The sequence below is a fragment of the Atractosteus spatula genome (genome assembly GCF_055471065.1).
Source record: "Atractosteus spatula isolate fAtrSpa1 chromosome 16 unlocalized genomic scaffold, fAtrSpa1.hap1 SUPER_16_unloc_2, whole genome shotgun sequence".
Classification (NCBI taxonomy): Eukaryota; Metazoa; Chordata; class Actinopteri; order Semionotiformes; family Lepisosteidae; genus Atractosteus; species Atractosteus spatula.
The window spans coordinates 72855-95384 of NW_028296632.1; the positions used below are offsets into that span (position 1 = coordinate 72855).

The 22530-nt window shown below is 42.8% G+C and overlaps 5 non-coding genes across 5 annotated transcripts; all 5 read right to left on the reverse strand.

Moving 5' to 3' along the window:
• Positions 1 to 1581: 1581 nt before the first annotated feature.
• Positions 1582 to 1652, reverse strand: trnag-gcc (transfer RNA glycine (anticodon GCC)). Its single transcript has one exon. It is a non-coding gene; the product is annotated as a tRNA-Gly (tRNA).
• A 12369-nt stretch (positions 1653 to 14021) lies between these two features.
• trnas-aga (transfer RNA serine (anticodon AGA)) lies at positions 14022 to 14103 on the reverse strand. The gene has a single exon. It is a non-coding gene; the product is annotated as a tRNA-Ser (tRNA).
• Positions 14104 to 17641: 3538 nt separating this feature from the next.
• trnas-cga (transfer RNA serine (anticodon CGA)) lies at positions 17642 to 17723 on the reverse strand. The gene has a single exon. It is a non-coding gene; the product is annotated as a tRNA-Ser (tRNA).
• Positions 17724 to 20307: 2584 nt separating this feature from the next.
• On the reverse strand, positions 20308 to 20381 carry trnai-aau (transfer RNA isoleucine (anticodon AAU)). Its single transcript has one exon. It is a non-coding gene; the product is annotated as a tRNA-Ile (tRNA).
• A 558-nt stretch (positions 20382 to 20939) lies between these two features.
• trnag-gcc (transfer RNA glycine (anticodon GCC)) lies at positions 20940 to 21010 on the reverse strand. The gene has a single exon. It is a non-coding gene; the product is annotated as a tRNA-Gly (tRNA).
• Between the last annotated feature and the right edge of the window lie 1520 nt (positions 21011 to 22530).

The following is a 22530-nucleotide window of genomic DNA, read 5'->3' on the forward strand; positions in this document are numbered from 1 at the left end:
AGCCGCTCTTGAAATAGCTCTTACATTCGTGTTAGACGCAGGAATCGCCTTTTTATTGACGCTCTTACGAACGCCATGGAAAGCAAAACAAAGCAAAGCAGAGCAGAACAAAACGAACAAAATAAAACCCTCACGTCCTGCACTTGAATATAATGCCATTACGTTCCGAAGCGGTATTGGACGTCATCCTAGCACTGCAACCCGGGGCGTACGGTATATGGGAACGAGCACACGTCACGAATTGTCTCTAATCACTCTCTGCACTGTAAGGCGCCTTGAAGCGTGCACCCTCAGCATTCATCTTTGCGCATCTGTGAAAGGTAAACTCTTGAGCAAACTCTGAACCAGACACTCAAACTCCAGCTAGCATTAGGGGTAGCATTCCCACGCTACTTGAACACTTTGTTTACGCTCAGTGCTGGATTTTGGGAACTTTAGGACGAGTGGGACTTTTCTTCTATCTGTCAATTCGTTTTGTTTTGGAGACTCTTGGCTGTCTGTGTTGTATAGTGCAGCTTAAATAAAACGTTTTCGAAAACTGTGCCGGCTCAAAAGTTGTAAGAAATCCTCTCCAGCTCTTTTAAGTCTCTTCAGTTTTGTCATTTAAAGTGAAACTAGATGTATAACTGGAGCCTCACTTATGCAAATGGTGAGGCTCCAGTTCGACATCTAGTTTTACTTTATATGACAGAAGTACGTCAGACTGCGCCGGACTGGGGGATCACTTCCGGTTATTTTTACCATCTTAAACATTTGAAATCCTCCCCTAGGCAATTGTGACACTTCATCTTGGCTCCACCTAGGACACTCTTCAATCTTCCATCACTTCTCTCTTCTCCCGCAACACTCTCGTCTGTCGGTAGTATGTGGCGTCTTTGCATTACCACCAATCTCACCACAGCAAGAAAGCAACAGGTTTTGGCAAGAGAGGAGGAGACTGCCTGGCCCAAACAGGGATCGAACCAGAGACTTTGGCGTCACTAGCACCACGCTCAAACCAACTGAGCTAACAGGCCTTGTTCCCACTGTCCTCTCTGTGCTGCAAAAAATGGAATTCAGGGAAGTTTCTTTTGTCCTTCTTTGAATAGAAAGCCCTGCAATTCAGTGTACGGGCTTTCTCGTGCTGTTTAATGGTTCTTCAAAAATTCAAATTCAAATCCTACACTGGCCTGAAGTGCCCCCCCATTTCACAGCATTTTTCAGCTGATTTAAATGTACCTAAAGGAGAAGCATTATTGAAGACCATCAATTACCAAGAGCTTTTGTCAAAGGTTTTGGTGGTCACTTTTAATGACCACAGAGAGCTATGACCTCGGTTTTACATCTCATCCAAAAGACAGCGCCTTTTTACCACACAGCGTCTCCGTCACTATACTGGGGCATTGGGACCCGCACAGACGTCAGGGTGAGCGTCCCACCGCTGGCTCCATTAACACCGCTTCCAGCTGTAAGCTTTGCTTTTCCCTGTAGGTCATCCTCATCTGAGTACTGACCTGGCTCACAGCTTCTAAGCTTCAGTGGGTTTTCAGTTGCGAGTTGAAAGGGGATGCAAGTGATGGAGCCGCTCGCTGCAAAAGCCACTGCATTGGCCAGGAATCGAACCCGGGCCTCCCGCGTGGCAGGCGAGAATTCTACCACTGAACCACCAATGCACACTGCAAGGGTCTACAAAAAAGACGCTTTTTTACCACTCTGTGCTGGATGTTGGGTCCCAAGGGAACTTCTGGACGAGTGAGAATTTTCTGCTATCAAAATTTGGTTTCGGAGACTTTTGGCAGCCTACAGATGCAGCCATTCAAAATGCGCGGGCGATACCGCATTATTTTGCGGTACGCTGTACGCAGTCTACCGCAAGCTACCGGTAAATACCGCGAGTTACCGTAAATTCTCCTATAATACGACAAGCAAAATAATAGTATCCGGAATTTCCGCAAGGTGGAGCTAATAAAGCTCAACCTCTCATGTTTGAGCTGTGGCCATCAAAGTCTTTAACGAAGATATTACTAATAGTATTAATAATGAATGACCTTGGACAAGCTGTAAGTGTAAACTCAAAGTATTGCCCTGGTCAACATTCTTTTTTTCATTGACCGTCTTTGTAAAAGTAACACCACAGCATTTTGCAATCACGCATTTGTTTCCAATCATGCAAAGTACAGTAATTTTTGAGAATCGATTCACCATGCCTTTCACATGCTCATAAAAGAGATTGATTTAGGAACATAAACATATTACCGTATGAAAACTGTACTGTATACAGTATGTATATGTATATTTAATGTCTTAACTGTGCCCGTTTAAGTATTGAATATTCATATCTGATTTTACCACTGAAGGGAAATCTTAGTAGCTGAGCATAAAAAGAATAGGAGCATACTGCAACGCGTGTGAAGGCCATAAACGATATTAATTTTGGAACATAAACATAGAGTATATGGCTGGTCTCGGTACTTTAAAGAAAACATACACGAAACATGGTTTCATTATGACCAGAATCGGTCTTGAGATATTTTTAACTTGATTTACAGTATTTGAGAGGTATGTCTTAACACCGATACTACAGTGCTTAAGTACTGCTCACGTATATGTTTCTAGGTTTATATTATGCATTTCATATGGTCAAATTACTTTTGAGCAACTAATAAGAAGCGCGAAACGGTATGCGTTTTAGTTTCGTTTTGTGCTGGGACCCGTGGATTGATTAGAGATATCAAGTACATACAAGTCATTTTTTAAATGTTGTAGTTCGTCTTGAAAAAATGTTACGAGTACATCATCTATCAACAATTACACAGGTTCTGTTTCCATATTGCGGATTTTGGTTACGTAATATTATTTTCTAGATTTCACGTTGTGAATATATGATTTGGGCAAACAGAGCCGCAAAGAAGTACATTATGGGTTGTTGTTGTTTTTTTTGCAGTTTTATCTAGAACAAGCGATGCTTAAACCTTTGTCTGATTCTTGTGAAACTATCCACACGACAGTTACAGTACCTAGGAGTTGACTTCAGTGATGTCACTGATGGGATGTTTCTAAAAATCCATCCTCTGCAAAACGTCTTCTCTAGTTGTCCTGCATATGTATTCGCTAATGAAGCTGTGTGTTCTGAGCCTGGATCTCTACATTTCTGTATGAACCAGCTTAGAGGGCTAAAGACAGCTTGTGTTTAAATTGAGTGTAAGGCAATTTATGCTTCTAAAGTCATGGTCAGCATTTATTATTGTACTGTGCTGTAAACTTGTTCTGTGCCTAGTCACATTATTTTATAGCGTTTTTATAGTGTTATCAAATCCGGTGGCGCTGTGTGTTAGTTTCCTGACTCCCATGTCACATGGTCTGTGATTGAAACCTGTGAAACCGGTTTAATTCGTCACAGCCAGCACTCCGGCAGAGAGGGGGTTGTGCTCGTAAAGTAGAAGCAGGCGAGATTTCCAGCGAAAGACACCTCCCCCCCACCCTCATACGATTCGCATTGTAATTACACATTGTAATTGTATTACACATTGTACACATGCTTAAAAGAGAAGAGAGAAAACGCAAGCCTTCTTCAGGTGTGAGGGTCTTCTGCTCAGAATGAAACGCTAAAATGTAATGTAGGCTCTGAATGGGTTCAATTATGATTTGGGCTTGATTAAGGTCGCTGCCTTTCATCTAAAACCCTACTTGAATCCTTCTAAACTAAAAATCAGTGTTAGTGAGTTCTAAATAAAGAGGTATCCAGGTAACAGTGAAACGGGCGACAGTCTGGGGAGATCGCCCGTTTTCCATGTAAATAGTTCCCTGGTTCCGCACCCCTTGGTGTTTCTCTCGCTCTCTCTCGGGTCACCTGATCATTAGCTCGAAAGATTTCAGTGCTTTGTGTATATTCTAATGGTAGTGGGGGCAGGGTGTGTGGGAACAGGTTTGGTTGAAATTGCATTGGAGATCTATGTTCTTCACACCTGAAACATTTTCTCTGAAAGCATTTTCTTCGCAGTTTAACCGATCTTGTTACAGCATGTTACAGTTTACTATTATTAACCATATTAATTTTAAGTGCTTAATGCCATTTTTTGACCAGGCACGAATATTCTTAAGTCCATATCTTCGCAAGGGAATCAGTGCGAATTGCAATACTAATTAAATTAAAACTACTAACTACTAACTAATACTAATTAAAACAAACCAGAAACGTGTTGTTCTGTCTAATGACATTACAAGTGGAAAGATTACAGATTTTAATCGTCTTTAATTTTGTTATGTTATACATTTTAGAAACGTTTCATCCATACAAACACCACAAAACTATTTTCGATTGTATTTCTGAATAGTATGTTACACTTAGTTCACTGTTTTAAATACATCTAATTAAGAAAGTTAGGTGTTAGCATAAACTATTAGCAATCAATAATATTAAATTTAGCACTGTAATAAGATGTTGCACTTTCCCCCGCATCTTGTAAAAATATATTTTCATTGTTCAAATATACATTAAGTCTGACTATCATATAATAAGTTAAATACAAAACTAAAGAAAAAATAGGGTTAAATATAATTCAAAATATTTTGCTAACAATGTTAACTGTTTATGAATAATAAAATGTATTAACTAAGGAGTAGGATGGCACAGTTGTTAGTATGTTTTTTGTTTTGTTTCTTTTTCATAAATACAACAGTAGTACCTGATGTCTCAGTGGCTTTCAAAATTAAATCATGCATGCAAACCTGTGAACTAGAAAGATAACTAAGATATTGTCATGGAAATATAACTATCAAGGAAGCCACAAAAGAGAGTTCTCACCTGAGTAAGGTCTTTATTTCAATATTGCAATATTGGGAGCCCTGCTGCCACTTCGCAAAGTGCAACCAGAGACTCAATTTGTTACAAGCAGTACAGGGTTTTTATAAGACGTTGCGCTGTAAAAAAGTTCAGCACTTGGTCCCTTCTAAAACTTCCCCTTTCTCTAAGAGAAAACAGATTACATCATAGAGCGAGAGAAGAAAAACTAGATTTGTTATTCAACGCTTATCGGTTACTTTCAGCTAATTCTAATGACCCAGACAGCATATATTGTTTTGGTACATTGTCTTCTAAACTAACCTAAACAGTGTACTTTGTTGACGAACTGTTTTCTAAAATTCTGCACGCACTGTAGCACAGCAGTTACATCCTTGAAATATATTATCTAAAAGCACCAATATATTTTTTTCAAAGCTCTCTACATTTTTAAGAATCAATTTACTTATTAGATTTCCACTTCAATATCCATCCATTTATAATGGTGGCGAAGTGGTTAGCATTGCTATCTTGCAGCTGAAGAAAGATGTGAAGACGGGGGTTTGAATTTAATCCTTTCTGTAGGGGGTTTAGACTTCTAAGTCACAAGCTGGGGTTTATGCCAGGAAAGGGGGTTAACTGATAAGGATTGCAGATGCAAGCTAGGAACCCCCCTGGGTGTAAGGTTAAACTGACCATTTGCCCAGAACATCGTAAACTGGCCAAATACCATGAACCCCCCTCTTTACCATCAGACCGAGTGACGTCAGAAACGGAGAAGAAAACACTATATAACCCAAAAGTTTGTAACAGTACGTTGAACAATGCTTCGGTTTTGTTGTTTCTTGCGGGAAACAAGACTTCGGCTTTATTGTTCCTTGCATGCAATAAACTCATCTGTTTTACTTCATCTCAGGATCAAGAACCTTATTTCTTCTGTTACAACAAATTTGGCGTAGTCGGCGGATGCTCCAGAAGGCGCAGAACTTCCCATCGGCAGGAGAGACGGTCAGCGCGCACATAACTAAGAGGTAAGGACTCCTCTTTTATTTAAAAGTCCCGACTCTCTCTGACCGATTGGGAAATCTCTGCTCCCTGCGAGAATCGCCCGAGATGACGGAGTAAACGTGAGTTTCTGAATTCCTCTGGCCCGGGGAAGGCACCGGTGTATGTAATGGGTTGGTTGCTGTAAGCCCAGAATTTGGTCTGGCAGGGGTTCCGCGGTATTGTGTACAGGCGTTCGAAGCTGGTGTATGCCTTAATTGCGCGTGGAGTTTTGAACGGGTTTTGGACCCTTACCGTGAAGTTCAGGACTGGTGTGGGTCTTAATTGCACCCGGAGTTCTGAAGGTCAGAACTGGTTTGGGTCTTAATTGCACCCGGAGTTCTGAGGCTCGGGATCGGTGTGGGCCTTAATTGCGCCCGGGGTTCTGGAGCTGAGTGGTGCATTAAATGCACGTATAATCCAGGATTGGTGTGGGCTTTAATTACGCCCGGGGTCCTGAGATTAGCTACGCCTTGATCGTGCACAGATTGGAGTGGCGTGGTTTCTGGCGTGGGTTTTTTTGTTTTAAAGGAAACAGGAGTAGAAGAGATATATGCATGTATGTTTTTGGTGTTTTCCTTGTTTGTGAAATACATATACACACGCACGACACTAACATAAACACACCTCATAATAAAAGAGCAAAGCATTAAGTAGCAGGATTTAAAGGACGTTGAGACCCGAGAATCGCCCTGATTGAGCTCAGTGCGTAAGTCCACCCCGGGGCAAAAGCAGCGATGCTGGCGTTCTGGGGATGGTGAATTACTGATCAAGAAAGGGGGTTTTCGAGGTCTCGTTTCTTACCTGTGAACAGTGCGGTGTAAATCCTCTCTAAAGTCTCTGAGAGGTATTTAGATCCGGAGGTAACAGACGCCCTTGGCTGAATGAGTGCAGGAATGCACAGGTTTTTCAAGTGAAAGCATCCCCCTACTGAATGAGCTGTTACCTCACACACGACAAAAGTAAATCTTAAAGAGACCGAACATGTGCGCTAACTGATGGTTTGAGAAAGTGGTGGAAGGGTCCGTTTAAATATCGGAAAAGTGTAAGTTGACGGAAAAGAAGGAGAAAAATATGGAAAAAGCTATGTTTGTCAGAGGGAATTTGGGGCGAAGACGCCTGTAAAGAAAGCATATGAGTATTGATTGGCAAAAGCACAAGCATGTAGCTCCCACCCTGGTGCACGGCCGGCACCAGTAGTGGCAGATACATGACGAAAAAGAAAGAAATTGGGATGTGACTTAAAAGTGTGTTTACGGGGAAAATAAAAACCCGGAAGAAAATATACTTTACTCGCTACGAAAGAGTATAGAAAATAAAAGCTAAAAGAGGCAGTACAGGAGAATGAGAAACTAAAGAAGGAATTAACTTCTGGTCACGCTGCACTGGTTAATGTGCTGCAGCCAGCGACTAAGTTATATCCTGCTCTCCCACAGGGGAACAAACAGGCAGGAAACGAAAATAATTGGGATCAATTCCCTCAGTGGCCATATGGAGAAGGGGGGTCTGATTGGGATAACACTTGGTATGAGTGTGATAAAGACGGATCAGGGTCTCCCCTGTTAGAGGGAGGGCGCCCGCAGATCTGTACTCTCACTCGAAGTGGGAAAGGACTTGATGTAGCAGGGGCTGGCGCCGTTGATGACAGCGCCACTCTAACACTGTCTCGCACCCCGTCGAGGGGGTCTGCAATCGCACCTACCTTCCCTGATTTCCCCCATACGATCAAATCCAAAACCGTAAGATATTGACCGGTGGGCTAAAGTACCGCACCCGAAATTAGAAATGCAGCGAACCTGGAGTGCGCTTCAGGAATTAAAAGGATTCATGTAGAAGTAAAACAAGAATACAGCACATTGTATTACAAAGAGAAAAATATATTCTCGATGTGTATGTGTGTTTTATGAATTTGTGTGCCGGCATGTATGTGTGTAACTGTGAGTTTTGGTATACTAAATGACGGTGTGAGTGTGTTTAGCCAGCGGGACTGGCTAGAGACGTAACTAAAGAGACTTGACGAAAATCAACTTAAGGAGATTGGAAAATATAAGAGCGTCTGAAACGTATAAGTACAGTACAGGTGGACGTAAAAGTAGTTAAACAGTTTTTGTATTATTATAAATTATTATAAATTGTAATTTATACAATTAGTTGCAATAGTGGAAACAATTTGGTTTTATTCGAATGTCTCGAAACCAGACATGCTGAAACGCTGTAGGTTTAGAATCGAGACTGGGGAGAATAACGTCTTGTGAGAAAATCTGTTTACCTAACGATTAGATCCTGTAAATCCCTTGTAGCCTCCCTAAGTCTGTCCCAGTCCAGTGGATAAAAATGTACTGTTAATGGAGTGTTGGTTTCTCTGTTAGGGGATACTGGAGCACTACTGTCCTGCTTGTTTCACTCCTCTGTTCAACAGTGTACTATAGAGCAATGTATAGGGGAAGATGGCAGGAGGCCACAGGAGTATTGGAACAGCAAGTTTTACTTGCCGAGTACCAGATTTTAATGGGTGGTTTTATTCCAGATCTATTGGGTTGGAATATTATGCATTACAAAGAATGACTATGCAGAACAGGGTATCACGTAGCTTCAACTGGCTGTGATCACTCAGTATGTTGATAGTATTCTGAGTGCTTCCCCTGATGAGGAAACCCACAAGTCTGAGTTGCTTCAGCTTTAGAGTGTCTAATAGAAGCAGTTATGATAAGGCCCTTTTGTGTCTAGCATTGTGAAATTGTAACAGGGCCTGGGTGCAATGTTTTTTACAGGGTGAGCACAACTCTTAACAGATCTGCTTAAGGGGGGAGTGCAGTACAAGGACAAGATTGCCTTGGTTCCCGCAGCAAAAGCCGCCTTTAATAATTTGAAACAAGTTCTCTTACAGGTGCTGAGACTGGGGTTTCCTCAGATGGATCAACCATTCCTTTGTATTATTGCAAGTTGCTGACAGAGGCCACCCAAGGAGCCCGCGAGCAGGTCCTGGAGGCGTGGGGACCACCACCTGAAGGAGGGCACAACCTCATCCCAGGAGAGTGGGTGTGGATCAGGAAATTTCCTTCACAGGTTCTCCAGCCCAGGTGGGACGGACCCTACCAGATCCTGTTGACAACCGAGTCTGCGGTTCGAGTGGAAGGAAAAGATCGCTGGATCCACGCGCCACACTGCCGACGAGCCTCATCCCCATTTACAGACTCAGAAAGAAATCATTTCTGTTTATAAGAATAATTGTTGCTGTAGGACTATGTTCCGCAGGAATTAATGATCATCTCTCCCACAAAGGAGAACATGGAATTAATTCCTTTTTAGGCCTCTCCTATCTGACAGCTAAGAAAACCAACCAAAGTGCCTGCTGGGTGTGTGCCACATTACCCAAATATGTACAGGGAGGACTTCCTATGGGAGCCATTCCTTGGCGTCTCGAGGAAGTCATAGGCATGATCATTTGGAGGGATAATTTAGGAGATTTTAATATGACAAACTATGGGGGGTTGCCATAACACGACTTTAACCTGCACAACATTACAATATCTACAGGAGCGAGGCTTAGAGCCCACGAGTTTCACAGGCTCTTACGCTCCTAAATATAACAGAAGCCATACACCACCATACCTGACTCTCAATAAGGAACGTGAGGGAAACATATGTTTTCAGCACACTAATTGGTCTGCACTTGGTTGGATGGAGTCGTTGCAACCTTACCATCGCTGCAAATATATCCACCTCTACCTTCCAAATTCCAGGATGGGATCGGCACACCCCACAATTCAGTATAAGCTTCTTGTTTTCAGAGGCATGGGGAGCGCCAAACGGAACATCTTTCATTTGTGGAAAACGAGCCTACCCATGGTTGCCAGCCCAGTGGTCTGGCTCATGTTATTTAGGATATGTGGTTCCTCATATCCGTGTTCAAATCCACAGCCCCTTCGGACCTAACCACAGACCACAAAGAAAATTGGCTGATTGGGAATATTATTTAGGTATAATATTTCCACAAGCCGGCATGAACTTTCTGAGTCGAGAGTTAATTCAAATGGCCTCGACTTTAGAAGAATTAGCAAATTCTACCTCATCTAGTCTGAAGGCTGTTAATGATGAGATGGTAGCCCTCAGAACAGTGGCCATGCAGAACCGACTAGCTTTAGATTATGTACTGGGGGCCCAAGGAGGAACTTGTGCAGTAATTGACACTGAATGCTGCACATATATTCCTGATAATTCTGAGCACGTCTCAGATCTGGCCCAACACATTTACAATGAGGGACAGAAATATCAGGACTATTATACTGAAAATTGGGGAATTGGGTCTTGGGTAAAGTCTGTGTTTGGGGCCTGGGGTGGAACCTTTTTATAGTGTGTATCTGTAGGAGTAGTATTGTTTATATGTATAATTGTAATCATCACATTCACAAAAACATGTATCACATCTTGCTATAACCGTGGAACGTACAATGACATGGCAATACATACCTGTTCGCCAAGAAAGGAAAGATCTGCCCTGACATTGTATGTATAAAAATAGGCTACACTGACGTATGCCATATTTTATAAGGGGGGAATGAAGAAAGATGTGAAGACGGGGGTTTGAATTTAATCCTTTCTGTAGGGGGTTTAGACTTCTAAGTCACAAGCTGGGGTTTATGGCAGGAAAGGGGGTTAACTGATAAGGATTGCAGATGCAAGCTAGGAACCCCCCTGGGTGTAATGTTAAACTGACCATTTGCCCAGAACATCGTAAACTGGCCAAATACCATGAACCCCCCTCTTTACCATCAGACCGAGTGACGTCAGAAACGGAGAAGAAAACACTATATAACCCAAAAGTTTGTAACAGTACGTTGAACAATACTTCGGTTTTGTTGTTTCTTGCGGGAAACAAGACTTCGGCTTTATTGTTCCTTGCATGCAATAAACTCATCTGTTTTACTTCATCTCAGGATCAAGAACCTTATTTCTTCTGTTACAACACAGCACTGGGGTCCTAGGTTCAATTCCTGCCATCCTGTGTGTGAGGGGTTTACATGTTCTCTCTGGGTTAGATGGTTTTTCTCCATATGTGTGATATGACTCCCTCTCGCACTCCAAAACATACTGGTAAGTTAATTGGTTTATGGGAAAACTGGCCCTGGCGTGTGTGTGTTTGTGTCTGTCTGTCCTGTGATGGACTGGCGCTATGTCCAGGGTGTATTCTGCCTTGTGTCCTTTGCTTACTGGGATAGGCTCCAAATCCTCTGTACTGGATAAAGAGATTAGAAATGGATGGAAGTAAACGCACTGTGTGGATGGAACTATACACAGTGTTAGAAACCCACGATGAAATGGCAGCATCTCACTGAGAATAAAATATTTTATAGTGCTGGCTTAAGGAAACCTTTCCACCTTTCCACCTCTCTTGCACATCAGTATCCATACCTAGTTATTTAAACAAATTGCCTCTAATTATAAACATCTTAATATGCTGGCTCTGTGGATCCGCATCAGCTATGTTTGCCCATTCCTTCAATTCATGTGCATCCAACACACAGTTCAATGCCAGCACCTACACATAATCTAAAATACAATCCTTATTTCAGTATCTATGTAAACATATAGTCTGTTAACTTCATCATCTTCATCAAAAGTATGCCTAACCCCATTAGGAAGTGTTCTTGTTATAAGTGTATTCCTCAGCTTTCCCCAAATTATCTTCTTCTTGCCAACATCTCTAGTCTTTTATCCTGCAATAACTCAGCCAACACTTAAATCTCCAAAAGCTGCTTGTGTTAATTTCTTTAAATCACAAATATCATGTGTAAATACTGGCCATGTAATACTCTGCATTGTGGAATAATAGTTTATTTTAAAGGGAACTAGAGAAATCAAGAAAGGCTTTTTTCTAGAATTAATAAATGCACATCCTGTTCACTGGGGAAATTAAGTCCACACCGAGCAATCTTCAATATGTTCAGAATATGACGGCAAGAATCCTATCAGGGATGCATTACACCTGTTTTCAAGTCCTTGCACTGGTTACCTATCAGATTTCGAGTCAACTTCAAAATCCTTATCCTCCTTATATACTGTCCTACAACTGTTATTATTGATCACCGAATTATTGTACTTGACATGACTTCATTCAGCCTTTCCTGAACGTCTATGACAGGCAGAGAGAGTGCTGTTTCTGGTGCGATCTTTTGCAGCTGACATTTCACTGTTTTAAACGAACAAGAAATTAGATTGCTCATAAATCAGTTATTCTATATAAACACAGCGTAATTGCCCTCCGAAAATCCTCTTTTTCTTGTTCGTTTTAGAGACCTCGATCGAAACTGATTTTAGATGTCAGAAAGGATTTATTTTCTCTGTATTTCCTACATTGCTTTGTCGAGATTTTAACTTTATATCTAACTTTATATCTAGGCTCAGATTTCAACTATAAATCGTACAGTAATTAATAGCAGTAAATACTGATGTTTTGCGCCCTCTTACCACAAAAATATATGTTTTGTAGCTAGGATTAACTTTATTTCGTACGCGTAGCTACTCCGATTCAGACACCGAACAGTTAAAGATGGCGGCAAATCAGACACCCAGAGGGGGGAGGGGGGGGGCGTCTTCTCGCCTCCATAACTAAAATGCCAAATAGGAGTGGCTTAAGCGACATACACAGTCGTGTAACTGACAGATTGAGGTAGCCTATCGTGTAAATTTCGCTTTGTTGCTGATAGGTTAAGCTTTCGAAACTCTGCCCCAAAGTCATGTGACTGATTTTTCGCCCTGTTTCGTTGGTTAAACGCAATGATCACAAGCACCACCATGGTAACTGGGATGTGTAGTTTTTAATTCCGTTTGAATTATAACTGTACGTACTGTCTTCATATTTGGCCAGGGCTTTAAAGAGAAGGCGCGCCAAAAAATTTCGGTGCCGTCGTCTCCGCTTTAAAGGTACCCCCGTGCTGGAAGAATTTGACCTCGGAACGTTTGCCCAGCGTAGTTATAGTGGACATAAAAACAAGAGTTCGCTGGCATTATATCCTAGAAGACACAGACCGGCACCAGACCGGTAAATGCTTGATGAACTAGGGATTGGACAGTTTCCAAGTGCTTGTACAATCGATGGAAATGTTCAAATAAATGTGCAAAAGAAATAAAATAATCATTTATTTCTTTATCATATTGGCTAGCTAATGTCCTCTCTTTGCTAGTTAGTGGCTGTGTTTCTGCGTTGGGTAGCAACGGGTGACTGTTCTCAGGCGGAAGATGTAAACAGCTTAATTTTCATGTTAAATAATTTTTAAAAATTAAAATTCATTCTATACAGCAATCACATATTTGGGTACTGTTTCATAAAACTTTCATGCTTAAAATGTTTAGGGAGAAATGGAAGACTGGTGTGTATTTTTTCTTTAAACTATCAAGACCAGCCATACACAGTACAGTTTATGTACATACAGTAATGTTTATGTTCCTAAATTAATATCGTTTATGACCTTCAGATGCGTTATGCTCCTCTTCTTTTTATGCTCAGCTACTAAAATTTCCCTTTAGTGGTAAAATTCCATATAAATATTCAAAACTAAGCGGATTGAAATGTTCACAGTAAAGACATTAGTAAAGGTGCACAGTAAAGGCACCACGAGTGCCCCTGTCGGTCATTTTGACCAGCCAATCACTTACCGCGGTGCCCTACGGTGCCCTTCGGGTTTGTTACTGTACTACGGGTTTTTACCGCTCATTTTGAATGGCTGCATCTGTAGGTTGTCTCTCGCAGTGTTCAGGAATTGCATTCCGAAACTGAGTCAGATCAAAAGTTGTAAGAAAAGCACCTATGGTGTCGGTTCTAACAGCTTTATTGATTCGATGTTAAAGGCCGGAAATGGGGCACAAGACACGCGACCGCAAAAAGCGTCGCCATCTGCTTCCAGCTGCAAAATGCCGTTTGCGGACGCTGAAGCATTTGAACTTGAACTTTATTGCCATATGTAACCGGTACTGGTACAATGGAATTCTTACTTACAGAAGGTCTCTCGATTGTAAAACAAGTGTAAAAAACAAGACAAAGTGCAAACAGTGCATCAAGACAATGTACAAACAAACAATAGACAATGTGCAAGTAAACATGTAGACATTTCTTTCCAAGGCAGCGGGTACAAGCGATCTCGCGTTTTAAAACCACCAGGAAAAGCAGAAAGGCACTTTTCCTTGCTTGCGCCAGCACACAACGATGTGAGGAGGACACCGTAGTCGGCAGGATTCGAACCTGCGCGGGGAAACCCCAATGGATTTCTAGTCCATCGCCTTAACCACTCGGCCACAACTACAGCGAGCACAGCCGTTGCTGCGTTCTTGCTACAATCTCACATGGATCGCGAGGCGCCGGCGGAAACATTTTTCAAAGTCAGTCTCCATTAAAAAAAAAACCTTTCCAAAATACAAGCCATGCAGACAGACACGCCTCAGAGGACTTAAGGGTGGCTTCATGTGGGAATGATAAAGCCTCCCCGTCCGGACAGGAAAATGGCACTTTGTTAGACACAAAGAAACAATCAACAACAGACAAATGTCCACAAGCATTTAAGAAGCCGCACCATGTTCTTGCTACAATCACACACGGATCGCGAGACGCCGGCGGAAATCTTTTTCAAAGTCGTTCTCCGTTAAAAAAAAAAAAACCTTTCCAAAATACAAACCTTGCAGACAGACACGCCTCAGAGGACTTAAGGGTTGCTTCATGTGGGAATGATAAAGTCTCCCCGTCCGGACAGGAAAATGGCACTTTGTTAGACACAAAAAAACAATCAACAACAGACAAATGTCTACAAGCATTTTAGAAGCCGCACTTGAAATAGCTCTTATATTCGTGTTAGACGCAGGAATCGCCTTTTTATTGACGTTCTTACGAACACCATGGAAAGCAAAATAAAGCAAAGCAGAGCAGAACAAAACGAACAAAATAAAACCCTCACGTCCTGCACTTGAATATAATGCCGTTACGTGCCGAAGCGGTATTGGACATCATCCTAGCACTGCAACCCGGGGCGTACGGTATATGGGAACGAGCACACGTCACGAATCGTCTCTAATCACTCCCTGCACTGTAAGGCGCCTTGAAGCGTGCACCCTCAACATTCATCTTTGCGCATCTGTGAAAGGTAAACTCTTGAGCAAACTCTGAACCAGACGCTCAAACTCCAGCTAGGATTAGGGGTCGCATTCCCATGCTACTTGAACACTTTGTTCAAACCAGGCTGTCCGGACATGAGTTGGCGCGCTCCAGATTTTCTTTTTCTTTTTTTTCCCTCGTACTCGAGGGTCATTTTCCTGTTCCACATGCAATTTCAACATCTTCCTTGGGAGATGTCAAGCCAGCAAGCCACTGCTGTGCTTCAGTGGCCGGTGTGGAGTTCAGTGGCCCTGTTGTACACGGAAAGCACATTGAGCTCCTTGGACATGAAAAGTTCCAGTTAAAAGCCATTTGTCATCCTTTCTCTTGGTGTCGATGTTGCTATTGTATGTAAAGGTGGCAACTTGCTCAGCGAGCAGGCGGAGCGCACAGCGAATGCAGATGTGTCTGAGTTGTGTGTCCAAGTGGCTGCAAAAGGACAGAGCTCCTGGCGCGCTGTGGCTTAGTTGGTTAAAGCGCCTGCCTAGTAAACAGGAGATCCCGGGTCCGAATCCCAGCGGTTCCTTTTTTTGTTCTGTCTTCTCGAACAGGACTGGTCATTATGGACAACCGCCTACGGCTAGACTTAATTAAATGCAAGTATTCATTTCCTGTCTTGAACGACTTGTTTTTCTTAGAATGCAACTTGCAAAACATGAAATGCAAACCTTGCTAATCAGCGCTCGCGGCTGGAAAACAAAAAAGAAGTCAGCAATGTTTTTTCTTTAACCTTAACCCTGCTAATGGAGAAGAGTTAAACGACCGAGTCTACGTAGCTTAAACGGTCCGCACGTCGGGTTCTTAGCTGAAAGGGTAGTAAATCAGGCTCACCCAGTCCTTAATCTTTTAAAGAGGATAAAAAATTGAACCTAGTCGCCACATCACATACATCCTGTTCAATGATAAGAAGGTGACATCTGTCCTCGCTCCAGAGTAAATCACACGTTGAGGGCATTTTTTTTCCACTTTACCGTGAGTCGGGCTCGGTTGCACACAGGCGAGAGCAGAGCAATGAGGTCACGGGGACAGGGGAGTCACACGCTGGCGGTTTGAACACGCGGAAGATCACTGAGGGATCTACAGTATATGGACCCTCTGTGCGCCACCCGTCCAAACTCTGGACTCTGAATCCTGCCATCCGAGTTTAGATCTCGGCGGAACCTGAGCCGCAGTTCCTTCTTAAAACGTAATCTGGTGAGCATTTCTAGAATCGTACTTGTATAGATGCAGCCTTTAATGTGTTGCTAGGTTAAAATTGATGACTTCTTGAACTTCAGTAGGCAATTGCCCTCTTGATTTCGGATTTAATTGCTTTACTACAGGGGTGCTTTTATGATGACAGAGTCATGTTCAGGTACTTTGCTGGATGGAGGAAGCTCATTTCGGACTCTGTGATCTGCTCACCTGGAAAGGTCTGCTGTACTACTACAAGAGAGAAGTAGAGTCTGGAAGAAGGGACAATTTTATGATGCTTTGGAAGAAAGTGTTTTTTTTTTCTTTGAAATCGAAATGAATCAGAATATCAGTGCAAAGGACAAACTCTTGGTTTGGTTTAAAGAGATATGGTTTTAAACAGACACAATGTAGAAAACAGGTGTTTCTCACTTTTGGAAAAGAATGGACCGGGGGTAATGTTTTACTAGTTGCAGTGCTGAGCTCACTGGGTTGCAGTCGTGCAGTGTGACACCAGGGCCAGTGGCGCAATGGATAACGCGTCTGACTACGGATCAGGAGATTGTAGGTTCGGCTCCTGCCTGGCTCGGGTCACTTTTAAACGCATCAGGCTACTCCCTAAGTAGCCTGTGCTACTTACTGTATGTGGGTGTAATCGTACCCAGTACAAGATTTCCTTCATGTAAATGAACTGCACCTGGGCTCAGTACGGTGCTGAGAGCCCAGCGTTGCTGTTCTAATTAGCACGCACTGCATCGGCTATGAACCCGAACATTTCAATTATTCCGATCAGTAAGTCAACACGTAGTCCACATGAAAGGTAGAAATATTCTCTTGTCTGTCTCTTGTTTGTATATAACTGAATGTCCCTGACAATGTACTGTTAGTTTTAATTGAAGAACGGCATTTGTGTTCAAATATAGCAGACAAGTTTACGTAACTGCTCATGCGACACTCAGTTGTAATTAGTCAAGAAATAAAGTCGAACAACAGCTGAGGGTTTGAATGTGAACGTATCAGATTGCAGCGCCTTTTACTTCCATTGACAAATGATAGAGATTCGAAGAGAGATCCTTCAGACTGGCAAGCAAACCCACGGCTTTTTCGGTTTTCTATCTAGGCAACGTTGGTGTCTGCAATAGCATAAATGAAAGCACGATGCAATTTCTGTGGCTACATTTGTTGCACTTCATGCACAGTAAGAGTGTTTCTAACACCAAATAAAAACTCAACAATTAGCGATCACGCCTTCTCCTCAGTTAACCCACTGAAACCCTCGCTGATAAGAATTCTTTACTGCGTGCTTTACGAGCACCTATCTTGTCGGTTCTTTGAGCTTTATTGATCCGATTTTCAAAGGCATAAGTAGAGCACCAGACGTGCGAACGCAAAATGTGTGGTTATCTGAAGAATTGATTTCCATGGCAGCGGGTCCAAGCGATTTAGCGTTTTTATAGTACCAGAAAAGGAGAAGCGGCACTTCGCCTCTGCCGCGCAGGCACACTACAACGTGCGGCAGCCGCCGTAGACGGCAGGATTTGAACCTGCGCGGGGAGTCCCCACCAGCTTTCGAGTCCATCACCTTAACCACTCGGCCACGACTACAGCAAGCTCGCCACTGCCGCATTCCTCCTATAATCTAACACGAGTGCGAGGTGGCTGGGGAAACCTTTTCAGAGTCGCTCCCCGTTAAAAAAAAATACCTTTGACAAAATACGTGCCGGCAGACAGACACGCCTCCGAGGGTTTAAGGGTGGCTTCACGTTCAAAGGATAAAGTCTCCCCGTCCTGATGTCAAAATGCAACTTTGGCAGACAGAAAAAACATCAACAAACCACAAATGTGGACAAGGATTTTACAAGCTGCACCACACTGCACTTTGAAAAGCATTTAAATTAGTGTTAGACGCAGGAATTGCCTTTGGTTTACGCGCTTACGAAAGCCCTCAGCTCCTGCAGTTGAATATAATGCCGTTACGTGTCGAAGCAGTAACGTACGTCATCCTACCACTGCAGCACGGGGAATATAGGGAAATGAGCACACGCTACGAATCGTCTCAATCACTCCCTAGAGTTGTAAGGCGCATTGAAGGGTGCACCGCCATCATTAATCGTTGCGCCTCTGTGAAAGGAAAGCTCTTGAGCAGTTTTGAAACAGCTCGGATGAAACACTTGATTGCTTCCATGTGCATCTGGAGTTCATTTCTTATTTTCACTTCACGCCGCCCAAAGCATTTCTAAAACAGGAAATTCGCGTTTGGGAATGCGCCCTGCCCTAAAAATAAAACAGGTCTACGGGTCTGAAACCTGCTCCACAGAAAACAGTTTTGTTGCGCTTTTGATCAAAGGGAGATTCGTTGTTCTTACTTTTTGATGACATAACATCCAAAGGGGCTTCTTTGGAGCTGAATTCCAACCAGCATCCTAAAGTTTCTTGGTGGTATCCTTTACAGTCCTCTGTTCGGTCGACAAGGGACTGAAGTGGGCAGCTTTCCTCACACATGCAGTGCAATGTACTGTAGTGTTCCCGTTCACTGAATTCGCAGTTCTGCATCAGACCTCTAACTCGTTTCCTAAGTCTTGGTCAGCTTGAATTTAAGCCACGAACCATGCTTCTACTGTATAAACGTCTAGAGGAATCACAAACTATTTGAGAGGCCATCATTCCAGGGGGAACTGACAAAGTCTATCTCTAAACACCTAGCGCAGTCTCTCGAGAGACTGTCAAAAATCTCTTTCTCCATTTGCGTTGCAAGTAAATGGAAACACAGTCTCAACCCAGAGTCACTTGGCAGTAGCGGCACTTAACCACTGTTATTGTCACTGCTTGATACCAACGTTAGCCTACTATACCATGTTCAGCCACCGCTGGAAAACATACTGCTCTAGTACCACACGTGTCAGACATGGAGAGCGACAAGTGTGTGATTTGAACCCATGCATGCAGAGCACAATGTATTAGTAGTCCATCGCCTTAACCACTCAGCCACGACTACAGCAAACGCTGTTATTGCTGCATTCTTGCTACAATCTCACATGGATCGCGAGACGCCGGCGTAAATCTTTTTCAAAGTCGTTCTCCGTTAAAAAAAAAAACCTTTCCAAAATACAAACCTTGCAGACAGACACGCCTCCGAGGAATTAAGGGTTGCTTCATGTGGGAATGATAAAGTCTCCCCGTCCGGACAGGAAAATGGCACTTTGTTAGACACAAAAAAACAATCAACAACAGACAAATGTCTACAAGCATTTTAGAAGCCGCACTTGAAATAGCTCTTACATTCGTGTTAGACGCAGGAATCGCCTTTTTATTGACGCTCTTACGAACGCCATGGAAAGCAAAACAAAGCAAAGCAGAGCAGAACAAAATGAACAAAATAAAACCCTTATGTCCTGCACTTGAATATAATGCCGTTACGTGCCGAAGCGGTATTGGACGTCATCCTAGCACTGCAACCCGGGGCGTACGGTATATGGGAACGAGCACACGTCACGAATCGTCTCTAATCACTCCCTGCACTGTAAGGCGCCTTGAAGCGTGCACCCTCAACATTCATCTTTGCGCATCTGTGAAAGGTAAACTCTTGAGCAAACTCTGAACCAGACGCTCAAACTCCAGCTAGGATTAGGGGTAGCATTCCCACGCTACTTGAACACTTTGTTTACGCTCAGTGCTGGATTTTGGGAACTTTAGGACGAGTGGGACTTTTCTCCTATCTGTCAATTCGTTTTGTTTTGGAGACTCTTGGCTGTCTGTGTTGTATAGTGCAGCGTGAAGAAAACGTTTTCGAAAACTGTGCCGGCTCAAAAGTTGTAAGAAATCCTCTCCAGCTCTTTTAAGTCTCTTCAGTTTTGTCATTTAAAGTGAAACTAGATGTATAACTGGAGCCTCACTTATGCAAATGGTGAGGCTCCAGTTCGACATCTAGTTTCACTTTATATGACAGAAGTACGTCAGACTGCGCCGGAATGGGGGATCACTTCCGGTTATTTTTACCATCTTAAACATTTGAAATCCTCCCCTATGCAATTGTGACACTTCATCTTGGCTCCACCTAGGACACTCTTCAATCTTCCATCACTTCTCTCTTCTCCCGCAACACTCTCATCTGTCGGTAGTATGTGGCGTCTTTGCATTACCACCAATCTCACCACAGCAACAGGTTTTGGCAAGAGAGGAGGAGACTGCCTGGCCCGAACGGGGATCGAACCCGCAACCTTGGCGTTATTAGCACCACACTCTTACCAACTGAGCTAACAGGCCTCGTGCCCCCTGTCCTCTCTGTGCTGCAAAAAATGGAATTCAGGGAAGTTTCTTTTGTCCTTCTTTGAATAGAAAGCCCTGCGATTCAGTGTACGGGCTTTCTCGTGCTGTTTAATGGTTCTTATAACCCAAATCCTACACTGGCCTGAAGTGCCCCCCCATTTCACAGCATTTTTCAGCTGATTTCAAATGTACCTAAAGGAGAAGCATTATTGAAGACCATCAATTACCAAGAGCTTTTGTCAAAGGTTTTGGTGGTCACTTTTAATGACCACAGAGAGCTATGACCTCGGTTTTACATCTCATCCAAAAGACGGCGCCTTTTTACCACACAGCGTCTCCGTCACTATACTGGGGCATTGGGACCCGCACAGACCTCAAGGTGAGCGCCCCACCCCTGGCTCCATTAACACCGCTTCCAGCTGTAAGCTTTGCTTTTCCCTGTAGGTCACCCTCATCCGGGTACTGACCTGGCTCACAGCTTCTAAGCTTCAGTGGGTTTTCAGTTGCAAGTTGAAAGGGGATGCAAGTGATGGAGCCGCTCGCTGCAAAAGCCACTGCATTGGCCGGGAATCGAACCCGGGCCTCCCGCGTGGCAGGCGAGAATTCTACCACTGAACCACCAATGCACACTGCAAGGCTCTACAAAAAAGACGCTTTTTTACCACTCTGTGCTGGATGTTGTGTCCCAAGGGAACTTCTGGACGAGTGAGAATTTTCTGCTATCAAAATTTGGTTTCGGAGACTTTTGGCAGCCTACAGATGCAGCCATTCAAAATGCGCGGGCGATACCGCATTATTTTGCGGTACGCTGTACGCAGTCTACCGCAAGCTACCGGTAAATACCGCGAGTTACCGTAAATTCTCCTATAATACGACAAGCAAAATAATAGTATCCGGAATTTCCGCAAGCTGGAGCTAATAAAGCTCAACCTCTCATGTTTGAGCTGTGGCCATCAAAGTCTTTAACGAAGATATTACTAATAGTATTAATAATGAATGACCTTGGACAAGCTGTAAGTGTAAACTCAAAGTATTGCCCTGGTCAACATTCTTTTTTTCATTGACCGTCTTTGTAAAAGTAACACCACAGCATTTCGCAATCACGCATTTGTTTCCAATCATGCAAAGTACAGTAATTTTTGAGAATCGATTCACCATGCCTTTCACATGCTCATAAAAGAGATTGATTTAGGAACATAAACATATTACCGTATGAAAACTGTACTGTATACAGTATGTATATGTATATTTAATGTCTTAACTGTGCCCGTTTAAGTATTGAATATTCATATCTGAGTTTACCACTGAAGGGAAATCTTAGTAGCTGAGCATAAAAAGAATAGGAGCATACTGCAACGCGTGTGAAGGCCATAAACGATATTAATTTTGGAACATAAACATAGAGTATATGGCTGGTCTCGGTACTTTAAAGAAAACATACACGAAACATGGTTTCATTATGACCAGAATCGGTCTTGAGATATTTTTAACTTGATTTACAGTATTTGAGAGGTATGTCTTAACACCGATACTACAGTGCTTAAGTACTGCTCACGTATATGTTTCTAGGTTTATATTATGCATTTCATACGGTCAAATTACTTTTGAGCAACTAATAAGAAGCGCGAAACGGTATGCGTTTTAGTTTCGTTTTGTGCTGGGACCCGTGGATTGATTAGAGATATCAAGTACATACAAGTCATTTTTTAAATGTTGTAGTTCGTCTTGAAAAAATGTTACGAGTACATCATCTATCAACAATTACACAGGTTCTGTTTCCATATTGCGGATTTTGGTTACGTAATATTATTTTCTAGATTTCACGTTGTGAATATATGATTTGGGCAAACAGAGCCGCAAAGAAGTACATTATGGGTTGTTGTTGTTTTTTTTGCAGTTTTATCTAGAACAAGCGATGCTTAAACCTTTGTCTGATTCTTGTGAAACTATCCACACGACAGTTACAGTACCTAGGAGTTGACTTCAGTGATGTCACTGATGGGATGTTTCTAAAAATCCATCCTCTGTAAAACGTCTTCTCTAGTTGTCCTGCATATGTATTCGCTAATGAAGCTGTGTGTTCTGAGCCTGGATCTCTACATTTCTGTATGAACCAGCTTAGAGGGCTAAAGACAGCTTGTGTTTA